Consider the following 19,712-nt stretch of genomic DNA (forward strand, 5'->3'; position numbering starts at 1 on the left):
AATGCGAATTCCTAACTATATATGGTCTATAACCTATGGTTTTTTCAGTGAATTTTCAAGGTTTTGTAAATGCTAATTCCTAACTATATATGGTCTATAACCTATGGTTTTTTCAGTGAATTTTCAAGGTTTTGTAAATGCTAATTCCTAACTATATATGGTTTATAACCTATGGTTTTTTCAGTGAATATATATATATACATACATATATAAACATATATCATCTGTATATCTATATAAATACAAACATAAATGCATGCATACATATACTTATATGCATACAGATGCATGTTATTTACATGAAAGCTGAAAAAACACTAATAAAAGCAAAGCTAAAAAGCCACCTCATTACAAACAGAATGGCTTTAACTTAAACGAGGGCGAGATCTATTGCATTGTCAATGCTTGTTTACTTTGGTTCCATCAAGAAGGCATTCAGATGTGTCACACATTTGCCATAAATTCTGAATGTTAGCACTCTAGTTGCACATTAGATCACTATAGTAAAGCTACTGCTCACCAGGGACGTCTGCTGCTGGTATTCAAAGTGCATGTTTCAGTCTGCATGTCAGAATTTTTTTAATGAAATTGAAGAGGGTTTGAGAAGTCACTCAAAATGTGCCCTAATTTTTCTTTCTGCAGCACTAATCATAATTCATATGTCAAAATATACCCCCTCATTTTGTTCCTTTTTAAATTAAATGTTTTAAGAGTTACCACTTTATTCCAATCAAGATGGCTTCAGGTGTGCCATACCTTTGTAATAAGTAGGACTGTTAGCGCTCTAGTTGTTCTTTAGAACACTCTGGGACATTCTGTCATTGGGCTATACTTGGGCTACATCTGGGTCATATTTGGGCTACATTTGGGCTCTTTTGTCTCCGGTGGCCATTTTGGGAGACTGCATGTCAGAATTTTTTAATGAAATAGAAGAGGATTTGAAAAGTCACTCAAAATGTGCCCTAATTTTTCTTTCTGCAGCACTAATAATACCTTCTATTGCATAATATACCCCCTCATTTTGTTCCTTTTTAAATTAAATGTTTTAAGAGTTACTACTTTATTCCCATCACGATGGCTCCAGGTGTGCTATACCTTTGTAATAAGTAGGACTGTTAGCGCTCTAGTTGTTCTTTAGAACACTCTGGGACATTCTGTCATTGGGCTATACTTGGGCTACATCTGGGTGATATTTGGGCTACATTTGGGCTCTTTTGTCTCTGGTGGCCATTTTGGGAGACTGCATGTCAGAATGTTTTAATGAAATAGAAAAGGATTTGAGAAGTCACTCAAAATGTGCCCTAATTTTTCATTCTGCAGCACTAATCATACTTTCTATGGCAAAATATACCCCCTCATGTTGTTTCTTTTTAAATTAAATGTTTTAAGAGTTACCACTTTATTCCAATCAAGATGGCTTCAGGTGTGCCATACCTTTGTAATAAGTAGGACTGTTAGCGCTCTAGTTGTTCTTTAGAACACTCTGGGACATTCTGTCATTGGGCTATACTTGGGCTACATCTGGGTGATATTTGGGCTACATTTGGGCTCTTTTGTCTCTGGTGGCCATTTTGGGAGACTGCATGTCAGAATGTTTTAATGAAATAGAAAAGGATTTGAGAAGTCACTCAAAATGTGCCCTAATTTTTCATTCTGCAGCACTAATCATACTTTCTATGGCAAAATATACCCCCTCATGTTGTTTCTTTTTAAATTAAATGTTTTAAGAGTTACCACTTTATTCCAATCAAGATGGCTTCAGGTGTGCCATACCTTTGTAATAAGTAGGACTGTTAGCGCTCTAGTTGTTCTTTAGAACACTCTAGGAGGCTGCAGTAGAACACAAAGGAATCAACTGACAGTCTCTGTCCTTCTTGGATGTACATGTTTTACTGAGGATGTCAGACTTCATTTTCACATGACTGAGAAGGATAATGTGAATTTACAGAAAATATGCTTTCAGTTTAGCTTATAGATCCCCTTCCAAACCACTGTGGGAAAATCATGAGATATTAGTTTTCTTTCAAACAATATTCATGATATCACAGCAGAAGGTTTTTTCACATGGTAAAATCACCTTAGAACCCACCACAATTCCTAAAACGAGTATGGTACCATCAACAAATGATTTATAATGTAACTAAAGTCCTAAAACCCTCTATTAACTACAATGCTTTTTAATGAGGTGCTATCATGTATATTGGTCCCAAGATGGCTGCCAACACTTCTTGGATGAAGTGCTGACAGCCAATCAGATCAGATGTGTGGTTAGGCTCCGCCCAGATATATATCTTTTTTTGAACCTATTGAACCTAAATTACTCAAAATCCACTGGAGCACATATATTGAGACCTAGCAAAGGCACATCGGGCTAACAGTCCCTACAATTTTGCCAAGTTTCGTGCAAATCCATTCAGCCGTTCGAGCTAAAAGTGAGGCCAACCGCCCTATGGAAATTAACATGGGAAAAACAAGTTTTGGGACCCCCCTTTTTTCTCCACCCCCCCCCCTTGATGAAACCCCCCCAAATTGTCTGGGGCTGCTCAGAAACAAAATGTTCCATTTTCCTGAAAATTTCAGCCAATTCCGTCCACAAACGCCAAAGTTATTAGACATAGAATTTTCAAAAATCCCATAGAGAAAAAATCCTAACTATATATACCTACTGGCGACCGCCAGTAGGTAATATATATATATATATAGACTCTTCATATCGTTATTTGACTCACAGTACCTGTCTTGTTGCACAACTTCTTACTACGAATCCAAGAAACATTGTAAATACTGTGTGATCCAGATCGAATGAATTGAAATTTGATTGGGAATAACGCATGGGTACAACATAGGAGTCTCCCACATATCTAGTTTTCCACTGTATATAAGATGCACTTTAATCACATATGTTCCATTATGGACTCATCTTATAATTTCTATATGAAACATGATCTACATGTTGTGAATAATTATACATGTCCTTTTGTTGTTGCATGCGACGCATCTCACTCCATATATATCCCACTTTCACCTCCTTTTTAGCTACGCCTATCATTTGGCTGTTGGTTAGGAAGTGACTTATTTCTCTTTTTTGTGTACAGGTGATTTGGACTATGTATTGTATATGGGGACATTAGCCGATCCACGGCTGTATGGTTTATGTCTATCTCATGACGTTTTATTTTGACACGCCACGCATGGAATAATGCGATTGCCCATCTGTGGGCTTTATCACGCAATTTGCTGTTCTGTGTTACACATATCACACACTACAAGATGGCCGCATTTGTTTCTTGCGAGGTGTAAGTCCCCTTGTTCATGTCCATGCCTGACTGGAAGTGGGAGTGATTATGTTTTGTTTAAAACAATGTCGGAAACAAACACAGTGCATCACACACTGACGAAGGCAGACCGCCGAAACGCGTCTGTGTGCCCCCCTCCGCTAAATAAAATCTAGCGCGTTTGTAACCTTCATCCTCGAGTGCTGTCGTATTCTTTTTCCAGGAGTGGGAAGGATTTTGGAGTGTTAATGTGTGGCGTGTCCACGAACCGCCGACAGCACCCGCCGACGAGTGAGCAGCCGCTTTTTCGTGGAGAAAGGAGCGTGTTTGAAGTGCGCGGCTGCGCACCGCCTGATCCAATCTGGGAGTTCGAGTCCGGTCACGGATTACGGAGGAGTACGCGAGTCCCGTGTCTCCCGAGGAAGACGTCTCCGGTGAGCATTGTATGTGGCTGTTAATCGTATACTCCCATCTCTGTACGTCAGGGAATATTGGAATTGTGTGGCCAGGCGACAGAGGATTGAAGTTGCAAACGCGCTTTTGAACTGCGGGGGTGGTAGCACTATCTGTATGCACGAGTCTACAGTACAAGCCCAATACTGTTTATGACACGTGCTACTCCGACATGTTTTCCGATGCGGAAAGGCAAACGGCAGCAAAAGGCATGTTTAAAAGGCAAACAAGATCGCCTGCAACAACTGAACCGCCCACAGTGGAAACGCCCAGTAACCCACTTTTGATAACAATGACTAAATTGGAACGTCTCCATGAAAGGGAGATCCGCAAATGGTGGGAGGCGACAAGCCTCACTAATTATATCGAAGAAGAAAGGGTACCAAGGGGGTTGAGAGTCCACACTGTTCCCTCCTATGAGAATCCGGACCCGCAACTGCTCACGGATTGGTTCGAACACACTGCTCAATACTGTGAGGGCACACTCAAAATACTTGTGAAATATGCTTGGAGCGACAGGGAGCGAGCACTGGCAGACATTCAAGTAATTGACAACGAACTTGAAAATGAAACTGATCCTAGCCAAGTAGCAAACATCACACAGATGAAGGAACAAATGAAGACCAGGCTAGTAAAATATGAAGCCAAAATAAGACTCCGTAAACAGGAGAAATACGAGAGGGACGCAAATGACTATCTAACTGGACGCGTCCTCACTTATGCGAAAAAGTTTGACGCTCCACGCAAGGCCCTCCAGAAGAGCAGAAAGGAAGGTGCTGGGACAACAAGCGGAACTGGGGAAGTGACTTCCGAATCAGATATAACTGAGAATGAATCGGAAGAGAATCAATCAGACCCAGATACACGCACTATCAACAGAAGGCCTAAATCGGCAGAGAAAAGCACCAAGACTCCTTTTCAGGAGGAGTACGAGGTAATCCAAAGCACATGGCTCCGAGGTGGGAAGAACAAGCCCCCAGACATGGATACCCAAGGAGCAGAAAAAGACGGAGAACCAGACGGGCAGGCGGGGGGAACAAGAGGCAGAGGCGGCGCCCGAGTATCTCGTTGGACGAATCGGAAGCGCACCAACAAAAAACAATAGCCTCAGCCAACAATTCAAGTGGAATGAACAACACTACCGACCCCTCAGGAAACCCTAGCACTTACAATGAGGCAACAAATTTAACGGTGGTCAATCTCACTACCAGAAAGCTTACAATGGAAGAAGAGCAAGTGCTAAGTCTTGGACTAACCTTCTGTCCAAACAGTGAGTTGGAATACACCCAAACTAAAATAGACCTGTTCCGCTTCACGCGCAAATTGAAATTATATAAACATTTCAAATTGCGACCACATCTACAAAGCAAAGAACACCAAGGGAAAAGAATCACAGCAACAGACGCACTGAGCGGTAAAGACTTACGCTCAGTAGAGATACTAAGTGATCTGGAACTGGAACATACACAGAACCTTGCAGACCTGGATCCCGCCCAGAGAGCGGAAATACAGGGTATCAAACAAGAAAGTGAAAGTAGTGGATTCAAACCAGTGTCCACCTTTGTTCCCCAATCCCCTTGGATGCTATAGATGTGTTCTCGGAAGCCATGAACGAGGATCTATTAAAGTATCGCAAAATCAATCAACAAAACCCCCACCAGAACATCACGGAACCACAGAGACTAGCCCTTAAAGGATTAACGACGGACACGAAAATTATTGTGAAGCCCTCTGATAAGGGCGGGAACGTGGTTTTAATGACTCGTGAACCTTACACGAAGGAAGCATTAAGGCAACTCTCAGATGAGAACTTTTACATCAAATGCACTAATGAGATCTACCAGCAGAGTATTACAGAGTATGACAAACTTATCTCTAAGTGGTATAATCAACGCATGCTGAGTAAAGATGAACATCTGTTCTTACGCACTACTTGCCCTATGACTCCTACTTTTTACCACCTCCCAAAACTTCACAAAAATCGTGACTGCCCACCTGGCCGCCCGATCATTTCTTCTATTGGGAGTCTCACATAGAATATGTCTCGCTTTGTGGACCACACCCTATTTCCTTTAGTGTCTACTCTGGACTCGTGACTAAATTGAATAACTTGGTGTGGGAACAGGATTATCTTTTGATGGTATTGGACATCACTAGCCTCTACACAATTATTGAACATAATCATGGATTAGAGGCTGTGAAATGGGCACTAGAACAACGCCAACTACGATTTTCTAGACACAATCTAATGATTCTAGAATTCGTAGAATTTTGTCTAAAACATAACATTTTCCTGTTCGAAGAACAGTTATACATCCAGAAGTCTGGCACAGCGATGGGTACCTGCTTTGCCCCCAGCTACGCGAACTTGTTCGTAGGCTGGTGGGAGGAGCAGGTACCCAGGAGCTGTATAGTAGGATGCAAAGAGGGCAAGGTCATCTGTTGGCATCGGTATATCGATGACCTTTTCGTTGTGTGGAAAGGCAACCTTGAAACAGCTCAGGAGTACATCAATGTACTAAATAACAACCAAATCAATCTGCAATTTTCGGGAACAGTGAGTCCGGTGGCAGCGGACTATCTGGACCTCAAAATATATGTAGAAGACGGACACCTCCACACTAACCTCTTCAGAAAACAAACTGCTGGCAACTCCACACTGCATGCCAGCAGCAGCCATCCACCCCAACTAATCAACAGTATCCCCTATGGGGAACTGCTGAGACTTCGCAGGAACTGTTCCAAACCCTCTGATTTCGAAGCGGCTGCTTCGGAATGCATATCCCGATTTAGAGCTAGGGGGTATGGCGAGAAAATACTTAATAACACTCTCAATAGAGTCAGGAGAATAGAGAGACAGTCCCTTCTGACTAGTAATTCTGAACAGGTCAATCAAAGAGGCTTGCCAGGTGACAATAAGGGCAAGTTCAGAGTTATAACTCCCTATTCAACAGGAGCGGATAGCTTCAGAGCAATGCTACGGAAAAACTGGCATATTCTCTTAACCGATAGTGTGCTTGTTGGACCTAGTTCACCCAAGTCTACATAAGGTAGCTTGGCACAGTAGTGGCTACAGCTAACTCAAGGCGTTGGTTAAGTGCTTACAAGTCTCACTCACAGTAACTCAGTGATGAACCACTAAAATAAAAGACACAACACCAATGTTGGGAAAATACCAGTACCTTTTATAAAAATAGAGTTCTTTTCTTGTTATGCTTTTAGACAGGTATAATACACAATTAATTTACACCTTGTTCATGAAACTCAAATCACACTTCAATACTTTTCCCGGTCAGATTATAAGAATTAAGGGTACATTTGTGGTCAGTTGCTGTTCAGGTCACAATACACTTCACTACTATATGTTTACAGAAAGGAAAGTGCAGTCTAATATTTCAATATGTTTTTAAACAACTCATAAACAAGTACATTACCCCACAGCTCTTAGGTAACTGCTCAATTCCACAGACCTCTACTGGATGTAGATCTTCACAGCATAACCCACCAGTTATGTAGCTAAAAGGAAGACACAGTAGTATTAACAAGGCTCCCCTCTAGTTAATTTACAGGCTACACCTTTCTGGTGGAGGATCTACTCCCTCAGTTACCAATAGGCTATAAGGGTTTTGTTTCAGGAACCCTGTTGCCCCCTGCACACCTTTCTCCTCTCTCCTCTGTGTTAATTATTAATTATTTTGCCGTGGGCTGGGCGGGTCACTAGCCCACTTCCTCAAGTCAGACTTCCTGGTGCTAAACAGTTAATCTCCTGGGGCTTAGCCCCGCTGTCCCGGTTCTTAGGCAATTGGCGCTGCCGCCTCCCGCTCCCTCTCTACCCGGCTTACTTGGGGGTTTGAAGGTGTTTTAGCGGGTGTGTCCCCTCCGCGCGGCGGCGATGGAATCTGGAAGCAGTCGGGCTCGCGGGGGAAGACAGGAAAGGCTTCCCCGGCCCGAGGCTCCCTCCCACGACGTCCGCTGTGTCGCTTCTGCCTCCTTCGAGGGGTCCAATGACTGGCGCTTCGACGCAGCGCTCCTCTGCTGACGCGACCGGCTCTCCTCAGGCGGCACTACCCCGCCGGGCATGCGCGGAAGCGCTCGCTCTTCTCCCGCCTCTGCATGGCCGCTCACAGGAAGGACGCTGTTCCCCGCGGAGTCGCTACTCTTCTGGGCCTGCCCGACCCTAGGCCCCTCCTGCCTCCACAGAAGCGTTCACGCTCAGGACATGCGCGGAAGCGCTTCCTTCTTCGTTTAACGCGGCTGGTGCCCCCGGGGTCCCACAGCCGATCGGAGCCGCGCCGCTGCTCTTCCCCAGTCACTTCCCTCACCGGCTTCACAGGAAGGAGGTCTTTAAGCAGCGCCCACACTCCTTAGGTCTTTTAAGGCCTCACAGACCCACAGCTTCACCAGGGCACGGCCAGGAACTCCAGCCACGTCACAGGGCTCGCAGCTGTTCTCCCACACTGGTAAGTGGAGTTGGAAATGTGGGAAATCCTCTTTTAAGAGCTCCCAGACAGGGTTCACTGGGGCTCAGGTTAAGAGAAATCTCCCTTCACACGCAGGCTTCTTTTCTCCTTGTTAGTTGATGTATGGGGAGGGATTGGTCAGAGGCTGAAGGGGGAACAACCCTCTGAAGTGACTGTCTGCCTCAAAGACAAACTAGCTGCTCTCAGTGTGTCCACCTCCTCTCACCACTGCCTCACTCCTCCACTCTTGGGTCAGCACAAAATGGCTGCTGGTCACTGGCCTTATATAGGGTGGCCTGAGACCTGCAGAAGTCTCTAGTGGATTCTAGAAAGTTCCCTAATGTTAGCCTATGGACCTGTCCTCCAGTAGTGTCCGTTATGGCAGTTGGTGGACACCATTTTAGGTTTCTGGAGATCCCTAGATTTTCAAGGGGCCTGACTAGGCCTCACAGGTATTGAGGGAAAAATGGCGTCATCGCCAAGGAACACCTAGCCCCCTGACAGTATTGAAAAATCCTGATGGACATATGTAAAAATAAAAATAGAAACTCTGGGAGGCTAAGGGGGACAAAAATAAATAATAATGGTTAGAGTATCCCCAGAAGCAGACAGGTCTAACACGCGTCCCCCCCAGCTGAAAGTGGGGAGAACTACCCAACCCCTTGGGAGTCCTCATCACTAAGGCGGAAATACCTGGATAGACCGTCTGCATTGGCATGGTCCGTCCCAGGTCGGTGTTCCACCCTAAAGTCCATTCCCTGTAGGGAGATGGACCACCTCAGCAACTTGGGATTCTCCCCCTTCATTTGCATCAGCCAACGAAGGGGGTGGTGGTCAGTCTGAACTAGGAAGTGTGAGCCAAACAAGTATGGCCGCAGCTTCTTCAGAGCCCAAACCACCGCAAAGGCTTCTCTCTCAATTGTACTCCACCTCCTTTCCCTGGGGAGTAGTCTCCTGGACAGGAAGACCACGGGTTGATCCAAGCCCTCATCATTTAGCTGCGATAACACTGCCCCAATGCCATGTTCTGACGCATCTGTTTGGACAATGAATTCTCTAGCAAAATCAGGGGCCTTGAGAATGGGAGCGGAACACAATGCTTGTTTCAAGGTCATGAAGGCTCGCTGGCAAGCCTCCGTCCAGACTACCCGTCGGGGTTGCTTCTTGGAAGTAAGTTCAGTGAGGGGTGCCACGATAGTGCCATACCCCTTCACGAAGCGACGGTAGTATCCAGTGAGGCCCAGGAAGGCTCGGACCTCTGTTTGAGTCTTGGGGGGCTCCCAGGCGATGATAGCCTCAATCTTTGCCTGGAGGGGCTGCACCGTCCCTCTGCCCACCAAGTGACCTAGGTACACCACTGACCCCTGTCCGATCTGACACTTGCTGGCCTTGATTGTCAAGCCAGCCTGTTGCAGGGCATGAATAACAGCTTGCAGGTGCTGCAAATGGTCCTCCCAGCTGCTACTGAAGACAGCAATGTCGTCCAGGTATGCAGCAGAAAAAGCTTCCATTCCAGAAAGGACCCTGTTCACCAGCCGCTGAAAAGTGGCAGGGGCATTCTTGAGCCCAAAGGGCATCACACGAAATTGGTAGTGTCCCTGAGGTGTAGAGAAGGCTGACCTTTCCTTCGCCTCCTCAGTAAGGGAAATCTGCCAGTACCCTGAAGTTAGGTCAAAGGTACTTAAGTATTGAGCAGCTCCCAGCCGGTCAATAAGCTCATCCGCCCGTGGGATGGGATGTGCATCAGTTTTGGTTACTGAATTCAAGCCTCGGTAGTCCACACAGAATCTCAATTCAGGTGTGGTGCCTGGTGGGGCAGCTTTTGGTACCAAAACCACCGGGCTAGACCAAGGGCTACCAGAAGGTTCAATCACTCCTAGCTCCAGCATCTTGGCGACTTCACTTTTGATGCTGGCCTTCACCTTGTCCGACAGCCGGTAGATTTTAGACTTCACAGGTGGGCTGTCTCCTGTGTCCACGTCATGGGTACACAGGTGGGTCCTACCTGGGACAAGGGAGAACAGAGAAGAAAATTGCTCCAGGATCTGGCGGCAATCACTCTGCTGTTCAGGAGTCAGGGATGGCGAGAGAATTACTCCCTCCACCGACCCATCCTTTTCTTGGGACGAGAGAAGATCAGGGAGAGGTTCACTTTCTTCTTCCTCTGCTCCATCGGTTACCATCATTAAGACAACCTCGGGCCTCTCATGATGTGGCTTGAGGCGATTGGCATGCAGCACCCTGTGGGGCTGCCTCGGGGTCTTAAGATCCACCAAATAGGTGGACTTCCCCTTTTTCTCCAAAACCTCAAAGGGGCCTGTCCAACGGTCCTGGAGGGCGTTTAGCTCTCCAGGTTCCATCACCCACACTTTCTGTCCAGGCTCCAGTTCCACTGGGTGAGCGTTGTGGTCATACCACTCTTTCATGACTGCTTGGCTGGCCTCCAAGTTGTCTGAAGCTTGCTTCCACAACTTAGCCATTTGGCTCCGGAAGGCCAGCATGTAGCTCACCACGTCCTGGGGAAGCTTCCTGGGAGTCCGTTCCCATCCGTCTTTCACCAGGCTGAGAGGTCCCCGTACATGGTGCCCGTACAAAAGTTCGAAGGGGCTGAAGCCCACTCCCTTCTGTGGCACTTCCCTGTAGGAAAACAAGAGACAGGGTAGGAGGACGTCCCATTTCCTCCGCAGGCTCTCAGGTAGACTCCGTATCATACCTTTCAAGGTTTTGTTAAACCTTTCCACAAGACCATTGGTTTGTGGGTGATAAGGAGTGGTAAACCGATAGGTAACACCGCACTCCTTCCACATAGCCCGCATGTACGCTGAAAGGAAGTTAGTCCCCCTGTCGGACACAACCTCCTTGGGGAAACCCACTCGGGTGAAGATCCCCATCAGGGCCCTTGCCACTGCAGGTGCAGTGATGGTCCTCAGAGGTATTGCCTCTGGGTACCGTGTGGCATGATCCACCAAAACCAGTATGAACCGGTGACCAGCTGAAGTTGGTGGATCCAATGGCCCTACAATGTCGATGCCCACCCTCTCAAAGGGGGTGCTAATGACAGGTAGTGGTTCCAGGGGAGCTTTTAGCTTCACCCCTGTTTTCCCACTGGCTTGGCAAGACACACACGCCCGACAATATGTATCAGACGCCACTTTCATTCGAGGCCAGTAGAAGTGGGGGACAAGCCGGGCAAAGGTCTTGTCCTGTCCTAGGTGTCCTGCCAATGGTATTTCATGAGCCAGTTCCAGTAGAAAGGCTCTAAAGCATTGAGGGACCACCAAGGCTCTGGATGAACCATGGCCAGGTGCCTTGGGCTCACTGTAGAGGAGTCCATCCTCCCAGTAAATCCGGTAGCTCCCTACAATGTTTCCTGCTGCCTGGGCGTTGGCCTGTTGCCGCAGCCCCTCGAGAGTAGGACACCCTTTCTGAGCTTCACAGAACTCTTCCCTGGAAGGACCTCCCTCCACATGCCATTCAGTAGGGATGGGTAGATTTTCCAGGGAAGCAACATTCTCCCCTGTGGACTCCAGATCCACCTCCGCAGGTGGCCCATCTGTCTCACAAGTTGGAGATGTCGAGGCAGGGTCCTCCGGCCTCCTGTCCTTCTCCTCTCTGGCAGCCGGCTGGGCCATTGTTCCAGGCTCCAGCTTAAGTGAACTCCCCCTTCGGGCAGTCGCGGACCTTGTGCTGACACAAGTCCAGTCAGGGGGTCCCAGCATCTCAGAGTGAGTCTGGTACTCCACCCTCCTCCAAGCATGTGCTCCATATCATTCCCTAACAGGCAGTCAACAGGCACGGCAGGGCTTACGGAAACTCGAAGTGGACCTGCAACCCCTCCCCACTCAAAGGGAACCTCAGCCACAGGGTAGTGGCCCAATCTGCCGTCAGCCATTACGGCGGGATGGAGTACATCTGGGATGACCTGCTCTGGAGACACCAGCTGACTCCTTACCATAGTCATGCTGGCTCCTGTATCTCTCAGAGCCTCCCCTCTACGGCCATTGATGGTGACCCACTGCTCATACTTAGTAGTATTAGAGGGCAGTTGGGTCTTTGGAACCATCTCCTTATCTCCCAGGGACACTAAAGTGACACCCGCCCGCTCCCCTCCATTAACCAAAGGCATCTCCTCCCCGAGCACTACACTAGTGATTCCCGGGGCTTTTCCTCCAGTGGGAGGGGGTGGTCTTTTTGGGCATCTCACATCTCCTTTATAGTGTCCCACACCACCACACTCAAAACAATGAACAACCCTTGGCTGCTGGCTTTGGCCAGGGGTAGGGTTGCGAGGGGGGTTACTCTTAGGGATGAATCCTCTGCCCCTTCCTTGCGAAGTATTTTGTGGCCCTTTTGAGAACTCCCTCTTAGTTTCCCCTCCCTCTTTCTTCTGGGGGGCGCCCTGTCCATGCTTCTGGGAATCCCCTCCAGTCCCCTTAGTCGACACCCGGGTACTAACCCAGATGTCCGCCTCCTCAGCAAGCTTCCTGGGGCTGGTCAGCTTGCTGTCCACCAGATGCTGTCGTAGTTCGGGAAGACATTTCTCGAGTAGGTGTTCCTTGAGTATGAGGTCATATAGTCCCTCATAGTCCCCTACCTCGCTGCCTCTCACCCAACCCTCCAGGGCCTTCCTGGAGTAGTCCAAAAAATCTACCCAGTTCTGCGTGCCTAGTTTGTGGCTGCCCCGGAACTTTTGCCTATACTTCTCAGGGGTCAACCCAAACTTCCTTAGCAGCGCTGACTTCATAGCCGGGTAGTGGGTCTGTTCACTTTGATCTAGGGCCAACAGAGTATCCCTGCCAGTGGGGGGCATGTATTTATATAACCCACCCCCCCAGTGGACTTCCAAGATCCCATGGGCCCTCAGTGAGACCTCGTAGGCGGCTAGCCATTTGGCAATGTCATCACTGGGTACATAGCATGCCATAATATCTTTTGGCAGGTAAGGTCTGGGTTCCCTGATGTTGGTTTGGATATCGCTGCCACCATTCTCTGATTTGGGGGTTCGTAGGTTTAGGGCTTGTAAATCCATCTCTTTGATGGTCCGCTCATGCGCCAACCTCTTTTCCTCCCTTTCCATGTCCATCCTGGCTAGTTCTATTCTCATCCTCCTCTCCTCCCTCCTATCCTCTAACTCGGCGTCGGTCAAACCCCTCTCTGAGACACTACTGCCCACTCTGGAAGGTGTCCTAGGGCCTGTTAAAAGGTTCCCCCCTCTCGCCTGGTACAGTGTTGAGGTCTCCAGGACAGTGTCCTTGTCACTCCCCTCAGGATCTACCTCCTCCCCGGAATGAGCCTCCACCCATGCCCGGATACTGGTCAGCAGCTCAACTTTCCTGGCGCCTTTCTTAAAAAACACCCCCTGCTGCTGACACCATTCCTTCAATTGGGTCACGGTATAATTTTCCAGCTCTTCCACATTTATCTCCATTTCTATTTGGAGTATAAACTTCTACCCAGGAGAAATCCACAAAGTGACCTGGGGTCAACCTCCACCCACCGCCAGAAGTCAATTTAGAAAAAGCAAAATTTAAATTAGGAGGGCCGCAGGGAGAAAACTCCAGGTGAGGTCTCGTGGTTGGCACTGCGTTACTAATAAGTGAGTGTAAGCACAAATCCGTGATCCCACCGCTGAAACACCAATTATGTTGGACCTAGTTCACCCAAGTCTACATAAGGTAGCTTGGCACAGTAGTGGCTACAGCTAACTCAAGGCGTTGGTTAAGTGCTTACAAGTCTCACTCACAGTAACTCAGTGATGAACCACTAAAATAAAAGACACAACACCAATGTTGGGAAAATACCAGTACCTTTTATAATAATAGAGTTCTTTTCTTGTTATGCTTTTAGACAGGTATAATACACAATTAATTTACACCTTGTTCATGAAACTCAAATCACACTTCAATACTTTTCCCGGTCAGATTATAAGAATTAAGGGTACATTTGTGGTCAGTTGCTGTTCAGGTCACAATACACTTCACTACTATATGTTTACAGAAAGGAAAGTGCAGTCTAATATTTCAATATGTTTTTAAACAACTCATAAACAAGTACATTACCCCACAGCTCTTAGGTAACTGCTCAATTCCACTGACCTCTACTGGATGTAGATCTTCACAGCATAACCCACCAGTTATGTAGCTAAAAGGAAGACACAGTAGTATTAACAAGGCTCCCCTCTCGTTAATTTACAGGCTACACCTTTCTGGTGGAGGATCTACTCCCTCAGTTACCAATAGGCTATAAGGGTTTTGTTTCAGGAACCCTGTTGCCCCCTGCACACCTTTCTCCTCTCTCCTCTGTGTTAATTATTAATTATTTTGCCGTGGGCTGGGCGGGTCACTAGCCCACTTCCTCAAGTCAGACTTCCTGGTGCTAAACAGTTAATCTCCTGGGGCTTAGCCCCGCTGTCCCGGTTCTTAGGCAATTGGCGCTGCCGCCTCCCGCTCCTTCTCTACCCGGCTTACTTGGGGGTTTGAAGGTGTTTTAGCGGGTGTGTCCCCTCCGCGCGGCGGCGATGGAGTCTGGAAGCAGTCGGGCTGGCGGGGGAAGACAGGAAAGGCTTCCCCGGCCCGAGGCTCCCTCCCACGACGTCCGCTGTGGCGCTTCTGCCTCCTTCGAGGGGTCCGATGACTGGTGCTTCGACGCGGCGCTCCTCTGCTGACGCGACCGGCTCTCCTCTGGCGGCACTACCCCGCCGGGCATGCGCGGAAGCGCTCGCTCTTCTCCCGCCTCTGCACGGCCGCTCACAGGAAGGACGCTGTTCCCCGCGGAGTCGCTACTCTTCTGGGCCTGCCCGACCTTAGGCCCCTCCTGCCTCCACAGAAGCGTTCACGCTCAGGACATGCGCGGAAGCGCTTCCTTCTTCGTTTAACGCGGCTGGTGCCCCCGGGGTCCCACAGCCGATCGGAGCAGCGCCGCTGCTCTTCCCCAGTCACTTCCCTCACCGGCTTCACAGGAAGGAGGTCTTTAAGCAGCGCCCACACTCCTTAGGTCTTTTAAGGCCTCACAGACCCACAGCTTCACCAGGGCACGGCCAGGAACTCCAGCCACGTCACAGGGCTCGCAGCTGTTCTCCCACACTGGTAAGTGGAGTTGGAAATGTGGGAAATCCTCTTTTAAGAGCTCCCAGGCAGGGTTCACTGGGGCTCAGGTTAAGAGAAATCTCCCTTCACACGCAGGCTTCTTATCTCCTTGTTAGTTGATGTATGGGGAGGGATTGGTCAGAGGCTGAAGGGGGAACAACCCTCTGAAGTGACTGTCTGCCTCAAAGACAAACTAGCTGCTCTCAGTGTGTCCACCTCCTCTCACCACTGCCTCACTCCTCCACTCTTGGGTCAGCACAAAATGGCTGCTGGTCACTGGCCTTATATAGGGTGGCCTGAGACCTGCAGAAGTCTCTAGTGGATTCTAGAAAGTTCCCTAATGTTAGCCTATGGACCTGTCCTCCAGTAGTGTCCGTTATGGCAGTTGGTGGACACCATTTTAGGTTTCTGGAGATCCCTAGATTTTCAAGGGGCCTGACTAGGCCTCACAGGTTATGAGGGAAAAATGGCGTCATCGCCAAGGAACACCTAGCCCCCTGACAGCATTGAAAAATCCTGATGGACATATGTAAAAATAAAAATAGAAACTCTGGGAGGCTAAGGGGGACAAAAATAAATAATAATGGTTAGAGTATCCCCAGAAGCAGACAGGTCTAACAGTGCTCAAAGAAGATCTTCCATCCCAGCCACTCCTAACCTTCAGCAAAGCTAGATCACTAGGCGACATACTAGTGCACAGTCATCTAGACAAAGTGCCCCTGAGAACTAATACTTTAAGGGAGCAACAAGGTTTTTACCCCTGCGGCCGCTGCAAAGCGTGCGCAGGTAGTAAACGTGTCCTCTCTTATGTAATAACAGAAACTGGCAGGAAAATGTACATAAACAAATTCATTACCTGCAGCACACAGTATGCCGTCTATTGCTTGCAGTGCCCCGGTGGCTTACGCTATATCGGGAGCACGATTAAGGAGATCAAGCTCAGAATATTAGAGCATATGCGAGCCATCGATAAAATAGATCAGACCTATCCGGTGGCTCGTCACTTTGCGGAGGCCCACAATCGAGACCGGAATAAGCTTCAGTATTTCGGCCTCGATATTGTACCCCCGAACATACGTGGAGGTGACCGCTTACGCAGATTAAGGAGACTTGAGTCCCGATATATTATTGATCTGTGCACGAAACATCCCAAAGGTCTCAACAGTGGGGAGGAGATGGCTTTCCATCTAGGGAAATGAGGAGAGAACAACATTTGGTATAAACTACTCCAAGATGATAGTCCATCTTATTAAACTGTATTTAGAACCTTTCAACATCATCGTATATGGAATAATTGTATACCAATGTACATAATAGCTCTGAAACTCCTATCTGATTCTCTGTCATGTATATATTAATTGTGTGAGAGACTCTTCATATCGTTATTTGACTCACAGTACCTGTCTTGTTGCACAACTTCTTACCACGAATCCAAGAAACATTGTAAATACTGTGTGATCCAGATCGAATGAATTGAAATTTGATTGGGAATAACGCATGGGTACAACATAGGAGTCTCCCACATATCTAGTTTTCCACTGTATATAAGATGCACTTTAATCACATATGTTCCATTATGGACTCATCTTATAATTTCTATATGAAACATGATCTACATGTTGTGAATAATTATACATGTCCTTTTGTTGTTGCATGCGACGCATCTCACTCCATATATATCCCACTTTCACCTCCTTTTTAGCTACGCCTATCATTTGGCTGTTGGTTAGGAAGTGACTTATTTCTCTTTTTTGTGTACAGGTGATTTGGACTATGTATTGTATATGGGGACATTAGCCGATCCACGGCTGTATGGTTTATGTCTATCTCATGACGTTTTATTTTGACACGCCACGCATGGAATAATGCGATTGCCCATCTGTGGGCTTTATCACGCAATTTGCTGTTCTGTGTTACACATATCACACACTACAAGATGGCCGCATTTGTTTCTTGCGAGGTGTAAGTCCCCTTGTTCATGTCCATGCCTGACTGGAAATGGGAGTGATTATGTTTTGTTTAAAACAATGTCGGAAACAAACACAGTGCATCACACACTGACGAAGGCAGACCGCCGAAACGCGTCTGTGTGCACCCCTCCGCTAAATAAAATCTAGCGCGTTTGTAACCTTCATCCTCGAGTGCTGTCGTATTCTTTTTCCAGGAGTGGGAAGGATTTTGGAGCGTTAATATATGTATATATATGCATTTCTATATATGTATGTGTATATATATATATATATATATATATATATATATTTCATATATAGTTAGTTCCACTAACTATATATCGCGCACCCGCAATCCACTGCTGATGATGTCACATATTACATCATTCATGACATGGTTAGTGACATCACTGATGACATCACTGATGACATCACTGATGACAACATCCAGTGACTGTATGTTTCTGTAAAGTTAAAATATGTCTTACATATTGAAGAATGAGTGGATGTATAAGTGTCTGGATGAAGGATTTAGTAGGTGCATGACTGACTGTATGAGTGAGTGATTAAATGTGTCTCACTGAGTGCATGGGTTAGTGACTAAACTGTTTTAATTTGTGCAACATTATATCTGTTGTTCTACAAACTGCTGCATATGTTGATCAGTAGCTATATGAGTAACTGTATGGGTTATTCATTGGTTGTCCAAGTATTTGTATGGGAAACTGAGTGTGTGTGTATGGGTGGCTGGGAGGTGTGTGACTCTGTACATAGATGTGTGAGTATTTGATTCACTATATGTATGGGTTCAAAAGTGCATGTGGAAACAGCTGTATGGGCGGTTGACTGTGCATGAGTGTATTAGTGAGTGAATGGATATCTCAGTGCTACATGTCAAAGTAAGTACATATGTAAAACACAGTACATGTGAGAGTTGACATATATAAATAACTGTGCATAAGAGCCAGTGAATGTGTGAGTGGCTGTATGGATCATTGTGAACATGTATCAGGGATTGTATAAGAGAGTAAAGTAAATATGTGTTAGTATATGTTTGAATAAGTAAGGTGTGTATAACTGTATAGTTGAGAAAATGGAGGTGTGATTGATTTTTTGCATAACTGACTAGGTGTGTGAGTAACTCCATGGATGAGTGACAGTCTGTGACTGTCTGTTTACACTGATTGTATCTAAGGTTATATTAGAGTCTGAAGAGGTTCATGGTATTATCACATGAATGATATCATCAGTGATGTGATCAGTCATGTCAAATGAGATGTTATCAGTGATTTTATCAGTGATGTCATTTGAGATGTCATCAGTGATGTCATTTGAGATGTCATCAGTGATGTCATCAGTGATGTCACTAACCATGTCATGAATGATGTAATATGTGACATCATCAGCAGTGGATTGCGGGTGCGCGATATATAGTTAGTGGAACTAACTATATATGAAATTTCAATGGTTTTGTGTGAGTAAAATAAGGTTTTGAAAAGGCTAATCCCTAACTATATATGGTCTATAACCAATGGTTTTTTCAGTGAATTTTCAAGGTTTTGTAAATGCAAATTCCTAACTATATATGGCCTATAACCTATGGTTTTTTCAGTGAATTTCATTGGTTTTTTAATAGCAAATATCAAAAGCTGTAAAATGTCAAGTACGTGATAGGTAAAAACTTTTTCGTGTTTATGCACACTGATGTGCTTTGAACGCTGCCCCCCTCCCCTCTTTTCTCTTAGTAGTACTCTCTCTTTGCAGATAGTGAAGAGTAGTTAACGCAGGCCTTTACCCCCGTTGTAATCCGTCGTGCCTGCTTGTCTCTCCATTTGATTGATTGTTATCCAAGCATTTACTGTTTTACAATTGATTCTCTTTGGTTCATTCTCTATTTACAAACAAGCACAAAGTCGCAATACTCTGTTTAGTCTTTGGAGATAGTGAAAAATCGTGAAAAATCGTGTAAAACAATAAAAGTAATCGAGCAAAATCAGTAGGCCACTAATTGAATCTCTTTTTGACCTCGCTAAAATAGAAACATTAGGAACAACCCTTCATGAGAAATACGAAAATAGTGAGATGAAATGAGCTCCACACCATGAGGGCTGCAAGACAGCTCGGCTCCGTCACCCACCCCGCCCAAAATAACGACAAACCCTATGCAAATATTAAAAATATAGACAACACACCAGCAAAGTAACAGGGTAAAACATTTTATTAAATAACTATTTACATTACGTTGGTTTATGAGATGATGTCAGTAGTGGACCGATGTGTGAATAGGTCGGAAGCAGCACAAGGCGCCAAGATCCGGATGGCAAGTCCTGGATGTTGGGTGCCATAGTTCAGAGTTCTGAGTTTGAGCCTTTTTCAATGCCTGTGCTTTGTTGTTTCCCCTCCATCAAAAACAAAAAACAAAATATAAAACTGTGCAAAATACAAAAAAATCAAAAAATGTTTAGAAAAGCAGTGCTTGTAAGACTGTCT

Source organism: Lissotriton vulgaris, chromosome 6 (assembly GCF_964263255.1).
Source record: "Lissotriton vulgaris chromosome 6, aLisVul1.2, whole genome shotgun sequence".
Lineage (NCBI taxonomy): Eukaryota > Metazoa > Chordata > Amphibia > Caudata > Salamandridae > Lissotriton > Lissotriton vulgaris.